Here is a 12,396-nt window from a genome sequence, read left to right as displayed (position 1 = left end):
AGAACCTTGAGAAAGTACAACAGGCTCACACTAGAAATAATATATTTCATAACTTCGAAAGGCCTTAGGTAGCAGGCCACTGTAATGGCACAGACAGTAGGTCCTACTATTTTCACTCCTATATCATTGAGGTCAAGAGTTGTTGACATGTCTCTTTCCATCTCTAGAAGGCACCTTGAAGGCTGGGACTGTGGACTCTTCCACTGGAGTAGACTCATGTCTAGCAGAAACCCTTGCACAAATTAGGATTTTAGTCATGAAAAAATGAGTAAAAAGTAAGATATTACAGTACAGTCAAAAAGAAAATGGAAAATTAGTATGCATTTTTCCCTAAAACTCTATTCTGAGATTTTATACACAACTACCTGAACAGACAGCTGTGTTCCTGGAAAGATTATTTTTTCCCAAATATTAATGAAAACACTCTTCTATGTGCCTGTTTCTTTGTCTAGCTCTTTATCCAGTAACCATTTGTTTACCTATGTGCAGGGACACTGTTTCTAGGCATAAAGCTGAGTTTCCCATGACTGTTGTTTTAGGTGATGTTTATGTGCAATTTTTTCTTTGCTTCCTGTGGATAAAACAGGTTACTGACCATAAGATCAGAATCTGAAGCAGCTAGAAATCAGTATCTTGAGTGGTCTTCCATTCAGCCCTGCTCTCACCAGGATCCAACAAAAACATCCCAAACAGATGAAAATGTTTGCTTTGAAGACACACAACAAAGAAACTGTAGAGGAAAAAAACCAAAAAACAAAAACAGTGAACAGTGGAACAGTGTGCCAAGAAAGAGAGAGGTTTCTGCTTATACTTTTAAAAAATCATTAAAGATAAATTTATTACCCCAAGATTTCTTGAATTAGAAATTCAAGTACCCAATTATTCTATGAGATCAAAATGACAGCATCCTTCGAGAGGCAGTTGCCTGGTAACTCAGACCAGAGGGGTGTCTTTATATTCTTCTGGAATCATGTGTGTCTATTTTGGTTTTTCTGTTGAGCTCATTTCCTTCCCTATAATCCAAAAACTGAACAATTTAGGGGGAAAATTCCACTCATGAGAAAAACTCTTTTCTTCCAGAAGATATTTTTATTAGGGAATACAGCTGTCTTCATGCCTTTGAATTGTTCTATTTTCAGGATTGTTGTATGAACATATAAGAAAAGAAATGGAGGACAGGGGCACCTGGGTGGCTCAGTCAGTTAAGCGTCTGACTTCAGGTCATGATCTCACAGTTGGTGAGTTGGAGCCCCGCTTCGGACTCTATGCTGTCAGCTCAGAGCCTGGAGCCTGCTTTGGATTCTGTGTCTCCCTCTCTCTCTGCCCCACACCCGCTTACTCTCTGTTTCTCTCTCTCTCCATCTCCTTCTCTCAAAAGTAAATAAAAACATTGAAAAAAAAAAAAAGAAATGGAGAGGTGCCTGGGTGGCTCAGTTGGTTGAGCTTCCTACTTCAGCTCAGGTCATGATCTCATGGTTCTTGAGTTAAGGCCCTGCATCGGGCTCACTGCTGTCAGCATGAAGCTCGCTTCAGATCCTCTGTGCCCCCCCTGCCCCTCCCCCACTGGCGCACTCTCTCTCAAAAATAAACAAACATTTAAAAAAGAAAAAAGAAAGAAAGGCATCAACATATGAGAAAAGGAAAAATGTCAACCGAGGGGAGTTTTCAGATTGAGGTGTATGTATATTTGGATGCTGAAAGCCAGACTTTCTCAAAGAGAGTAATTCAGCATCTCACATGGGATCAAAGTATAATTTACCCAGTTGAGAAATGCTCTGTTTACTCCTGCGTCTTCACTGAAGCCAGGAGAGCTGTCCAGGTAGGCTGTTGCTCACCAAGCTCAAAAGCCCTGTGTGTCTACCCTCTTCTGAATTAGTGGTCCTGTCCCAGATCTGTTTTCACCTTGCACTTAGGCAAAAGACCTTAGATAATCATGTTACTTACGATTCTTTTGGTGATAAGCAAAAGAACCTGGGTGACAGTCTTTACACAAAATGGAAATTACTGGAATGATTTGGAGTACTCACAAAAGGCTAACCAAATAAGTTGAAAATGGGCAGGAATGAAGGTTTTGGAAGCTAAAAGGCACAGAAAGACTGTGAAGGAGAAACAGGCTCGCAGAAGTCTGTAATGAATAAATGAACCTCAAAGAGCCATTCTATCTTTGTATTACTCACTCAAGATTCATAATCCCAGGAGAGAACATCAAATTGGCTGAATTTAGATCACATGCCTGGGCCTGCTGTACCAAAGCAGTGAGAGGGAGGGTCTAATGGAAGGAACATCCACAAGCCCCCGCAGCTTCCACGATGGCAGAGCATGTACCTAGATTCATTCCCGTCAAGACTGTTCACAGTGGGGTGGGGGGCGGGGAGATCATCTCCCAAAAGGGAGCTCTGGTGCTATCAGGAAGGGAGAATTCATGCTAGGAAGCCCAAAAGTCTCTGACATTCACCACTGTCTTAGATTGGGTTTCCAGAAGGAGAGACTGAGGCAGGGTTCTTATTCAAGACACCCATTGAAGTTGTGCTTTCAGGGGAAACTTGGAAGAAGGTAAGGGAAGCAAATAGAGTGGGGGAAGTGGCTAAACAAAGATGAGGTTTCAGCTGAAGTCTGACTCACGCCTGATCTCATGGGGAGTTTTGGAGTGTGAATGATACCAGAGTTGTCCTCTTTGAGGCGAGGGGGCTCGGCTTTTGTATCCCCGTGTCAGTTAATCATTGGCTGCATGATGCCTGGAGGGAAGATATAGCCTCCCGGGAGTCTCCTCATAAGGTGGCTCCCATTGGCCAAGAACAGTTCTGTTCTCCAGGGAAAGGCATATGTTTGAGCCATTAGCAGCAACACTTACAGTAGCTGAGGTTGGGGCAGCAGCACAATACAGGGGTTCAGGGCAGGGCACCAGCAGTGTCTACTACTACCACAGTAATACGGGCAAGACACTTGGACTCGATTTACTAAGTCCAGGGTTTCCCATCTGTAGACTGGCACAAGCATCCTGCGACTACCACTAATTCTGGGACAGGGACAGGTCAGATGGAAGAGAGTGATTATTTATTGTGTGGCTGTCTCATTAGGGACAGTAATATATTTAACAGATACCAACAGACAGAGTAAGAAGAGGTAAAGTTTCTCTAAAAGGAAAATATATGGAAACTGAGGGATATATTCAAAGGATATACCTAAGGGAAAGAGGATCACAGGAAGGAGATCACTGAAAAGAAAAAGATAAATGGATAGACTCTCTAATGCATTTGAAGAAAGGTACCAAACAAAATATTAAGGGAGCCTTATAGACCTAAGGGGGAGTTTGTGACTAATTCATGATACATGCATAGAAAACTAAGCAAACAAAAAAGAGACTATTTTAACTCTAGATATCCTAAGAAAAACAAAAAGCTGTAAAAAATGAAAGCATAACTGATTAATAAGATTTATAACATGAATAAACATTATTCACTATATTATGATTAACACTAATGAGTAAACAATATTTCTACATTCTTAATGATCTAAATGTAATATAAACTTAAATAAAAATTGTTAGAGATATAGATGTATCTCCACCCAGTTTGTGACAACAAACTGCCCTTCCCTCCCTCTCTCCCTCTCCCTCGTGTGCTTTCTTTCTCTTCCTCTCTCTCTCTCTCTCTCTCTCTCTATCTGTCTATCTATCTAGAGAGGACGGTATTGAGGGAAGTGAGAGAGTATATAAGCATATACTCATATATATATGTGTGTATGTACATATATATGTGTATATATATAAGTATATGTAAGTATTATATGGAGTACATACTTACATACTCTCCATATATATATGGAGAGAGAGAGAGAGAGAGAGAGAGAGAGAGAGAGAGGAGGAGGGTAGCGAGGAGGTGACCATCAGAGCTTGATCACCATCTTCCGTGATAGAAAGGTGTGCTGGGAATATGCCTATTTGCTCTCTAATTCATACTCTTTTGGGCTTCTATTGCAAAGGCTATTCCTGTGAGCTATGCTTCCCAGACCTTAATGACTGGCTTCCGGCTAAGTTCAACCCATGGAAGTGCCAGGAGATTGGAGGGCTCCCAAGGAGAAGCCAGGATATTTCTCTTTCCCATTCTCTCTGCTTTGGGCAACATCTCTGGTAGTAGCTGCTTCTCTTCTCTGTCCTTATTTTCCTCTGAACATTCCCTGATACTGCCAGGTCATCCTACCTGGTTTGTTACTTCCTGTGATGGCTTTAGTTAACACTACCTTCTCCCACTGACCCACTGGCTCTGGCAGTGGTAGTGGCTTTCTGCAGTTGCTAATCTTAGTGTTATCCCCCTCCCCCTGGCTCTTTCCAGGTCTTCTAATCTACAGTTGCTTCTCAACCTTAACACTATTGATATTTTGGGCTGGATGATTCTTTGTTGCAGGGGCTGTCCTGCAACATCCATGATTAGCAGCATCCATAGACTCTATCCATTAGATACCAGTAACCTCTACCTACTTGTGACAGCAGCATATCTCCAGACATCATCAGAACATTCCAAATGTTCCTTGGCGGGGGAGGGCAAAATCACACCCCCCCCCCCCCCAAGAATTGAGGATGACAATTCCAACCCCTTTATAGCCATATCACATTTTCTATACTAAATAATCTGATGAGGGTTTTATTTTTCTAACTTGAAACTGCTTTATTCATAAAGCAATAGACAGTGTCTAAATATGATCAATCATGGGGTGCCTGGGTGGCTCAGTCAGTCAGTTAAGTGGCCGACTTCAGCTCAGGTCATGATCTCACGGTTTGTGAGTTCGAGCCCTGTGTGGGGCTCTGTGCTGACATCTCAGAGGCCGGAGCCTGCTTTGGATTCTGTGTCTCCCTCTCTCTATGCCCCTCCCTGGCTCACGCTCTCTTTCTCTCTCTCTCTCTCTCTCTCTCTCTCAAAAATGAATAAATGTTAAAAACATTTAAATATGATAAATCAAATATTAATGTAATAAACATATTGTTTAGAAATAGGCAACCAGGGGCGCCTGGGTGGCGCAGTCGGTTAAGCGTCCGACTTCAGCCAGGTCACGATCTCGCGGTCCGTGAGTTCGAGCCCCGTGTCGGGCTCTGGGCTGATGGCTCAGAGCCTGGAGCCTGTTTCCGATTCTGTGTCTCCCTCTCTCTCTGCCCCTCCCCGGTTCATGCTCTGTCTCTCTCTGTCCCAAAAATAAAAATAAACGTTGAAAAAGAAAAGAAAAAAAAAAAGAAAAAAAAAAAGAAATAGGCAACCAATAAAAGAATAAACAAAAGTATTGAAAGCAGTTGGCTCTAGAGAGTAGGACCGAGGGCAAGGAGGGATGATTTTGAACTTTTTAATATTATTTTTAAAATTTATATGTATTTGGCTGATTAAAAACAATACTAGGAAAAGAGAACATAAAAGACTCAGTCATTCTATTGCTAGATAGAAAGTTTCAGAGAGAGGCTTAAATTCTTATTTTTCAAAAGAGATTAAAGAAGTGCTTATTCTGGTCTTTTGTTTCTAATCCCATCTAAACCATTTACTCTTATATTTTACCCAGCAGGTAAGTGTGGCAATCACGTAGCTTAAATCATTATCTGTTTCTGTTTCAGGGTGACTCCAGGCTGCCTCCTCTGTGATGGTTCTGGGTGCAGAACTGGCTTACCTGGTTTTCGTTATGTAGTAGTCAGAGAAGACGGGGAAAAACACTAGGCAAAGGTTCTATGAACATTGACATAACATCAGTCTTTAGGTCCTGAGGTTGTCTCCCTCCAAAAAACAGGAGGGTGTGTTTCAGATCTTGTTGTGCTGATGGGTGTCGGTGCTCCTTCTTTCACTAGTCTTTCCCCAGTCTCCATCCACCCTCCCACAGACTGTAATCTCATGCCCACCGCTCTAGCTCATCCTCCTCTCTCCCCACCGTAGCAACTGAACCAGAGTGTGGGGATAGAATTCTTGATTTACTTGATTGACTAGTTGTGATTGCATTCCAGTTGCTTTGGAAATGCATCAATCTGACATACGACCATGTAAAAGAAGACAATTTTCAACCCTCCAAAACATAAAAAGATGGACATGTATGTATGTGTATGTCCATATGTATATGCATAGATATACACACACAAATGTGACATATATATTTTTATATATTTTTTTATATATTATATATATTTATATATATTTTATACATTAAATTCATACACATATGTTTTAGCATATACATTAGTATCACTGTATATTTATTTACATGTAAATAGCTTTTTTCTCACATAAAATAATAAATGCTAATAAGGAAAAACCAGATAATATAAAAAATATTTTAAGGGGCGCCTGGGTGGCGCAGTCGGTTAAGCGTCCGACTTCAGCCAGGTCATGATCTCGCAGTCCGTGAGTTCGAGCCCCGCAACAGGCTCTGGGCTGATGGCTCAGAGCCTGGAGCCTGTTTCCGATTCTGTGTCTCCCTCTCTCTCTGCCCCTCCCCCGTTCATGCTCTGTCTCTCTCTGTCCCAAAAATAAATAAACATTGAAAAAAAAATATTTTAAGAAAGTAAAAGCAGATAATATTCCTACAATCCAATGATAAGTACTCTAGGAGTCAGAATTAACTTCAGCTGCAAGTATCAGGGGTAAGAATATTAAAAATAATAGTAACTGAAACAAAGTTATCTAAGTTACATATTTATCTAATATATCTGGAAACAGGCTGGTGGCCTGTATCTGGTGGCTCTAAAATCATCATGCCACAGCTATTTATAGCTGTCCACTTCACCATTCTTAGGGTGTGGCCCTCATTCTCATAGTCCAAGATAGCTGCCAGGGCTCCAGCTTTATTTCATATTCCAGGTAGCAGATTGGAGGAAGGGAACAAGAAGGGAGCAAAGGGCACATGACAGCTGTCTTTCGAGTTGGTTTCCTCAGAAGCACGCACATTACTTTTTATAACTCATTGGCCAAAACTTAGTCACACAGTCACAATAGTTACAAGGAAAGATAGGGAATACAGAACTTTTAGCTAGGCACTAGAGTGACATCAGTGGGAATGGCAAAATAAAGATCTCTAAAAATCCATTTCTCCATAAAAGTAATGAGAACACAGGCAAAAATTGTCAAAATGTTTTTCAGAATGCTGGATATAAATCAAAGACTTGGAATAATCCAAGAAGCATTTATCCAAGAAAAGTTGCTGAATCAAGGTAAGAACAATGAACTTTGGGGCATTTTATTTTACCCTATTTACATCTCCCTCTTCCCACATGAAGAAACAAAGATCCCACTGGCAAAGGTAACAACACATAGGTAAATATAAAAGACTCTATAAATGTAACTTTTGTTTGAAGCCCTTTTCTTCTGCCATCTAATTTAAAAGACAACTGCATAAAGCAATACTTATAAATACAGGTCATTGGGAATATAATGTAAAACAAGGTATTTGTATGTCAATAATAGCACAGGGGAGGTGGGAGAGAATGAACTTATATAGGAGAAACGTTTCTGTATACTATTGAAATTAAGTTGCTATTAGTACAAACTAGATTATTATGTTTAGATGTTACTTTTAGTCTTCAAGGCAACCACTGATAAAATGACTAAATATATATGTGTGTGTGTATATATATATATATATATATATATATATATACACACACACACTAAAAAAAACTACAAGGGAATAAAAATGGTACAGTAAAAAATATTTAATGCAAGATCAGGCAATAATGGAGGAATAAACAAAAAATACATGACAAATAGGAAACAAATAGCAGAATGGCAGATATAACTTCTTTGTTACTAGTAATTTTAATAAAATTAAATGTAAATGATTTAAATACTCCAATCAAAGGCAGAGATTGGCAGAATGGATTTAAAAAAAAGGATCTAACTATGTTGGATTGTATCTACAAGAGACACTTTAGATTCAAAGACTCAAATGGGTTGAAAGCAAAAGGATGGGAAAAAGATATACCATGCAAGGAGTAACCAAAAGAGAGCTGCAAAGGCTATACTAATATCAGAAAAAATTGACTTTAAGATAAAAATTGTTACTAGAAATGAGGAAGACCATTTTCTAATGATCAAAGAGTCAGTCCCTAAGAAGACCTAGTGATTATAAATATATATTCACCTTACAACATATTCAAAAAGTAAATGAACCAAAAACTGGCAGAATTGAAGGGGAAAAATAGACAATAATAGTCAACAATAATAGTTGGGAGACTTCAACACCTTACTTTCAATAATGGAGAAAACAACTAGGCAGAAGATCAATAAGAAAATAGAAGACTTAAGGTCGAAAAGAAAAGTAAAAGACTTAAGCAACACTATAAACCAACTAGGCCTAATAGACAACTATAGAACACTCCATCCAACAACAACAGGATACAAATTCTTCTCCAGTGCACATGGACCATTCCCCAGGATAGAACATATGGTAGGCCATAAAACACATCTCAAAAAATTTTAAAGGATTGACCTCTTACAATGTATCTTCTCCAACTGCAATGGAATGAAATTAAATTCAATAGAAGAACTTTTGTGGAATTCACAAATATGTGGAAATTAACATGAATAAAGAGTCAAAGAAATTGACTCTTTCACTAATTTCTAGTGAAATTAGAAAAGACTTTGAGATGAATGTAAATGAAAGCACAATATTCTAAAACATATGATTCAGTGCTCATAGTTGGAAACTTATAGCTGTAAGTTTTTATAGCCTACATTTTAAAACTTATAGCCTACATTTTTAAAACAGAAAAGTATCAAATCTATTTTCTATCCTTCTACCTTATGAAACTAGAAAAAGAAGAGCAAATTAAACCCAAAGCAAGCAGGGAGGGAAATAATAAGGATTAAAGCAGAAATAAGTATAATACAGAATAGAAAAATAACACATAAAATCACCCAAACTAAAAGTTGGTTTTTTGAAAAGACAGACAAAATCAACAATTCTTCAGCTAGACTAAGAAAAGAAGACTCAGATTACTAAAATCAGGAATAAAAGAGAGGACATTACTACAGACCTAACATAAATAAAAAGTATTGGAAATTCTATGGACTATTGTATTGAACAAATTAGATAACCAAGATGAAATGGAAAAATTCCTAGAAAGACACAAACTATTGAAACTAGCTCTAGAAGAAATGGAAAATCTGAATAGAACTCTAATGATATAGTTCTGTTGGGGTTGAATTAGTAATTTGGACACCAATGTGCCAAGTTAAATATCAAAGTACCTATTACTAAGGAAGAAGAAGAAAAGAAAGATTGTAGGGGGCTCCTATGAATCTATGCCACAGCCACTGTTAACACTTGGGTGCCCTTCTCAGAATGACATATATGTAATTTATCACATGGACAATTTGGTAGCTTAGGCAATTAGATTTATTAGGCATTAAAAACGTAAGAACATTTCAAAGAAAATATGAGTCACTCACTAAGTTTACTACCTTGCCAGATTGGTGAATTGCGTATCTAGAGACAATTGGATTTTTTTTTCTTCGCCTTTTTCAACAGAGCCATGTGAAGGCTTTCTCTGAAAAAGCTCGTCTAATCCCACAGCTCCAGTTACCAAATCTGTGCTGATTTTTCTAGAACTTAGTCTCCAGCCTAAGTCTTTCTCTGAAGCTCCAGCGCCTTATACCCAATGGCCTCCTGAACAACTCCCCTTGGATATTCTGCAGGTACAGTACTTCCAACCCAATGTGTCTAAAACTAAACTCACTAAGTGTGGACTTTCTGATTAAATGGTTGAATGCCTTCCTTAAGTATGACTAAGGCTAAGGTTCCACAGGTTGTAGATCAATGCTAATGCACGTAGTTGTTAGGTCTAACCATATGAAATGGCCAAATTTGTAGGGCAAAAATGTGAAAATCTGCAGTTTTTCATGGTTCAACCTGATACATCACACCTTATGTCACAGCATGTTAAAGTAATTTATAGACATCCTGACAGAATGTCTTAGGTAATATAGAATGCCATTATACTCATACAATTTTACGTTTATACAAGATGTCATATTTATGTAGTTGTACTTATGAAACTTCATTCTGGGGTTCAGTTTGTCATTAAACTTATAGAATCATTTGGGGCGCCTGGGTGGCACAGTCGGTTAAGCGTCCGACTTCAGCCAGGTCACGATCTCGCGGTCCGTGAGTTCGAGCCCCGCGTCGGGCTCTGGGCTGATGGCTCGGAGCCTGGAGCCTGTTTCCGATTCTGTGTCTCCCTCTCTCTCTGCCCCTCCCCCATTCATGCTCTGTCTCTCTCTGTCCCAAAAATAAATAAACGTTGAAAAAAAAAAAACTTATAGAATCACAGAGATTTTACTGATAATGTGGCCAGCAGTCAGTAATCCCCTTACCAAGAATTCTTCCCCTCCCACTTTCCCTGGATTGTGTCCATAGTGATTCTAATCTCTCACAGAGACCTAGGAAGAACTGAAGTGGCATGAGGAGAAAAGACAATCAAGTTTATGAAATCAAAGAGTTTTTGACAATTCAGGCTAATAGGTTGTAGTCAGATACTGGCTCTAACGTTTCAGGATAAAATATGCAATATGTGATTTGTAATGGATATTTCCCTTTTTAAAAATATATATTGAGGTAAAATTTTCATTATATAAAATTAACTATTTTAAAGTGAAAAATTCAGTGGCATTTAGTACATTCGTGATATTGCACAACCACTACCTCTGTCTACTGGTAATAAATTTCCTTCACTCTAAAGTAAAACCCTTTGTCCACCAAGTACTCTCCCTGGTCTCCTCTCCCCGGTCTCCTCTCCCCCCTGCCCTATCCCCAGTTCCTGGAAACCACCAATCTGCATTCTGTCTCTGTGAATTTATCTATTCTTGAAATTTCCAAAAAAATAGAATCATATAATATATGACCATTTGTGTCTGGCTTCTTTCACTTAGTATATAGTGTGTTGGTGGTCATCCACCCATGTTGTAGCATGTATCGGCACTCCATTTCTTTTTATGGCTGAGTGATATTTCATTGTATGTATACACTAAAATTTGTTTATCTGTTCATCTGTTGATGGGCATTTGGGCTGTTTCCACTTATTGGCTATCATGCATAGTGCTGTTATGAGTGGGTACATGTTTCATGTACCTGTTTTAGTGCCGGTTTTCAATTCTTTTGGGTCTATACCTAGGAGTAAAATTTCTGTATTTAACTTTTTTGAGGAATGGGCAGTTTTCCACTAGGTCTGAGCTATTTTGCATTCCTACCACAAAGTACAAGTACAAAGTTCCAACTTCTCTATATCCTTGCCAACACTTGTTATTTTTTGTTTATTTTTTGTTTGTTTGCTGTTGTTGTTTTAACAGCTATCCTAGTGGGTCCGAAGTGGTACTTCATTGTGGTTTTGATTTGCATTTCCCTAATGGCTAATAATGTTGAACATCATTTTGTGTGTTTGTTGATTGTTTGTACATATTCTTTGGAGAAATGTCTAGGTCCTTTGCCCATTTTAAGATTGGGTTGTCTTTCTAATTTTGGATCATAAGAGTTCTTCATATATTCTGGATACTAGCCTCTTGTCACACAATATTTCCTCCCATTCTCTAGGTTGTCTTTATTATTTCTTGATAACATCCTTTGAGGCACAGAAGTTTTTGATTTTGGTGAAGTCCAAATTATCTAATTTGTTGTTGTTGCTGGTGCTTTTGGTGTCATATTTAAGAATCCATTGCCAAATCCCAGGGTCCCAAAGATTTATCCCTTTTTCTCTTTTAAGGGTTTGTGGTTTTAGCTCTTGCATTTAGATCATAGATCCATTTGTAGTTAATTTTTTTTAAAGATTTAAAAACAAATTTTTTAAATGTTTATTTATTTTTGAGAGAGAGAGAGAGAGAAACAGCAAGTAGGGGAAGGACAGAGAGAGAGACACACACAGAATCCAAATCAGGCTCTAGGCTCTGAGCTGTCAGCACAGGGCCTAACGTGGGGATTGAACTCATGAACTGAGAGATCATGACCTGAGCCGAAGTCAGATGCTTAACTGACTGAGCCATCCAGGCACCCCTGGAGTCAATTTTTATGTATGGTGTGAGATAGGGATCCATATTCATTCTTTTGCTTGTGGATATCCAGTCTGCAGAGGCTATCCTTTCCCCCATTGAATGGTCTTGACACCTTTGTTGAAAATCATTTGGCCACAAATATTTAGGTTTATTCATGGTCTGTTGTCTATCCTTATGCCAATACCACACTATTTTGATTACTGTAGCATTGTAATATGTTTTTAAATCAGGAAGTTTGAATTCCAACTTTGTACTTTTTCAAGATTGTTTAAGCTGTTTGGTGTAGATGTATCCCTTTTGCTTCAAAGCCAGTTTCTGCTTTCATCCAGGTTTGTGACAGTTTCTAGACCATCATGGATGCCTGGACCTTTGGAAAATCACATTTATTTTA

At 38.6% G+C, this 12,396-nt stretch overlaps 1 long non-coding RNA gene across 1 annotated transcript in view; it reads left to right on the top strand.

Moving 5' to 3' along the window:
* Positions 1–6,690: 6,690 nt before the first annotated feature.
* Positions 6,691–12,396, top strand: part of LOC125175443 (uncharacterized) — a 28,217-nt gene continuing 22,511 nt past the window's right edge. The window contains exons 1-2 of the long non-coding RNA XR_007155807.1: positions 6,691–7,174; positions 9,493–9,659. This is a non-coding gene — a long non-coding RNA (uncharacterized LOC125175443). The remainder of the gene's footprint in view (positions 7,175–9,492; positions 9,660–12,396) is intronic.

This window comes from Prionailurus viverrinus, chromosome C2 (genome assembly GCF_022837055.1).
Source record: "Prionailurus viverrinus isolate Anna chromosome C2, UM_Priviv_1.0, whole genome shotgun sequence".
NCBI classification, from domain to species: Eukaryota; Metazoa; Chordata; class Mammalia; order Carnivora; family Felidae; genus Prionailurus; species Prionailurus viverrinus.
The sequence above is the reverse complement of the archived record's forward strand: the minus strand, read 5'-3'. Positions and strand labels throughout refer to the sequence as shown.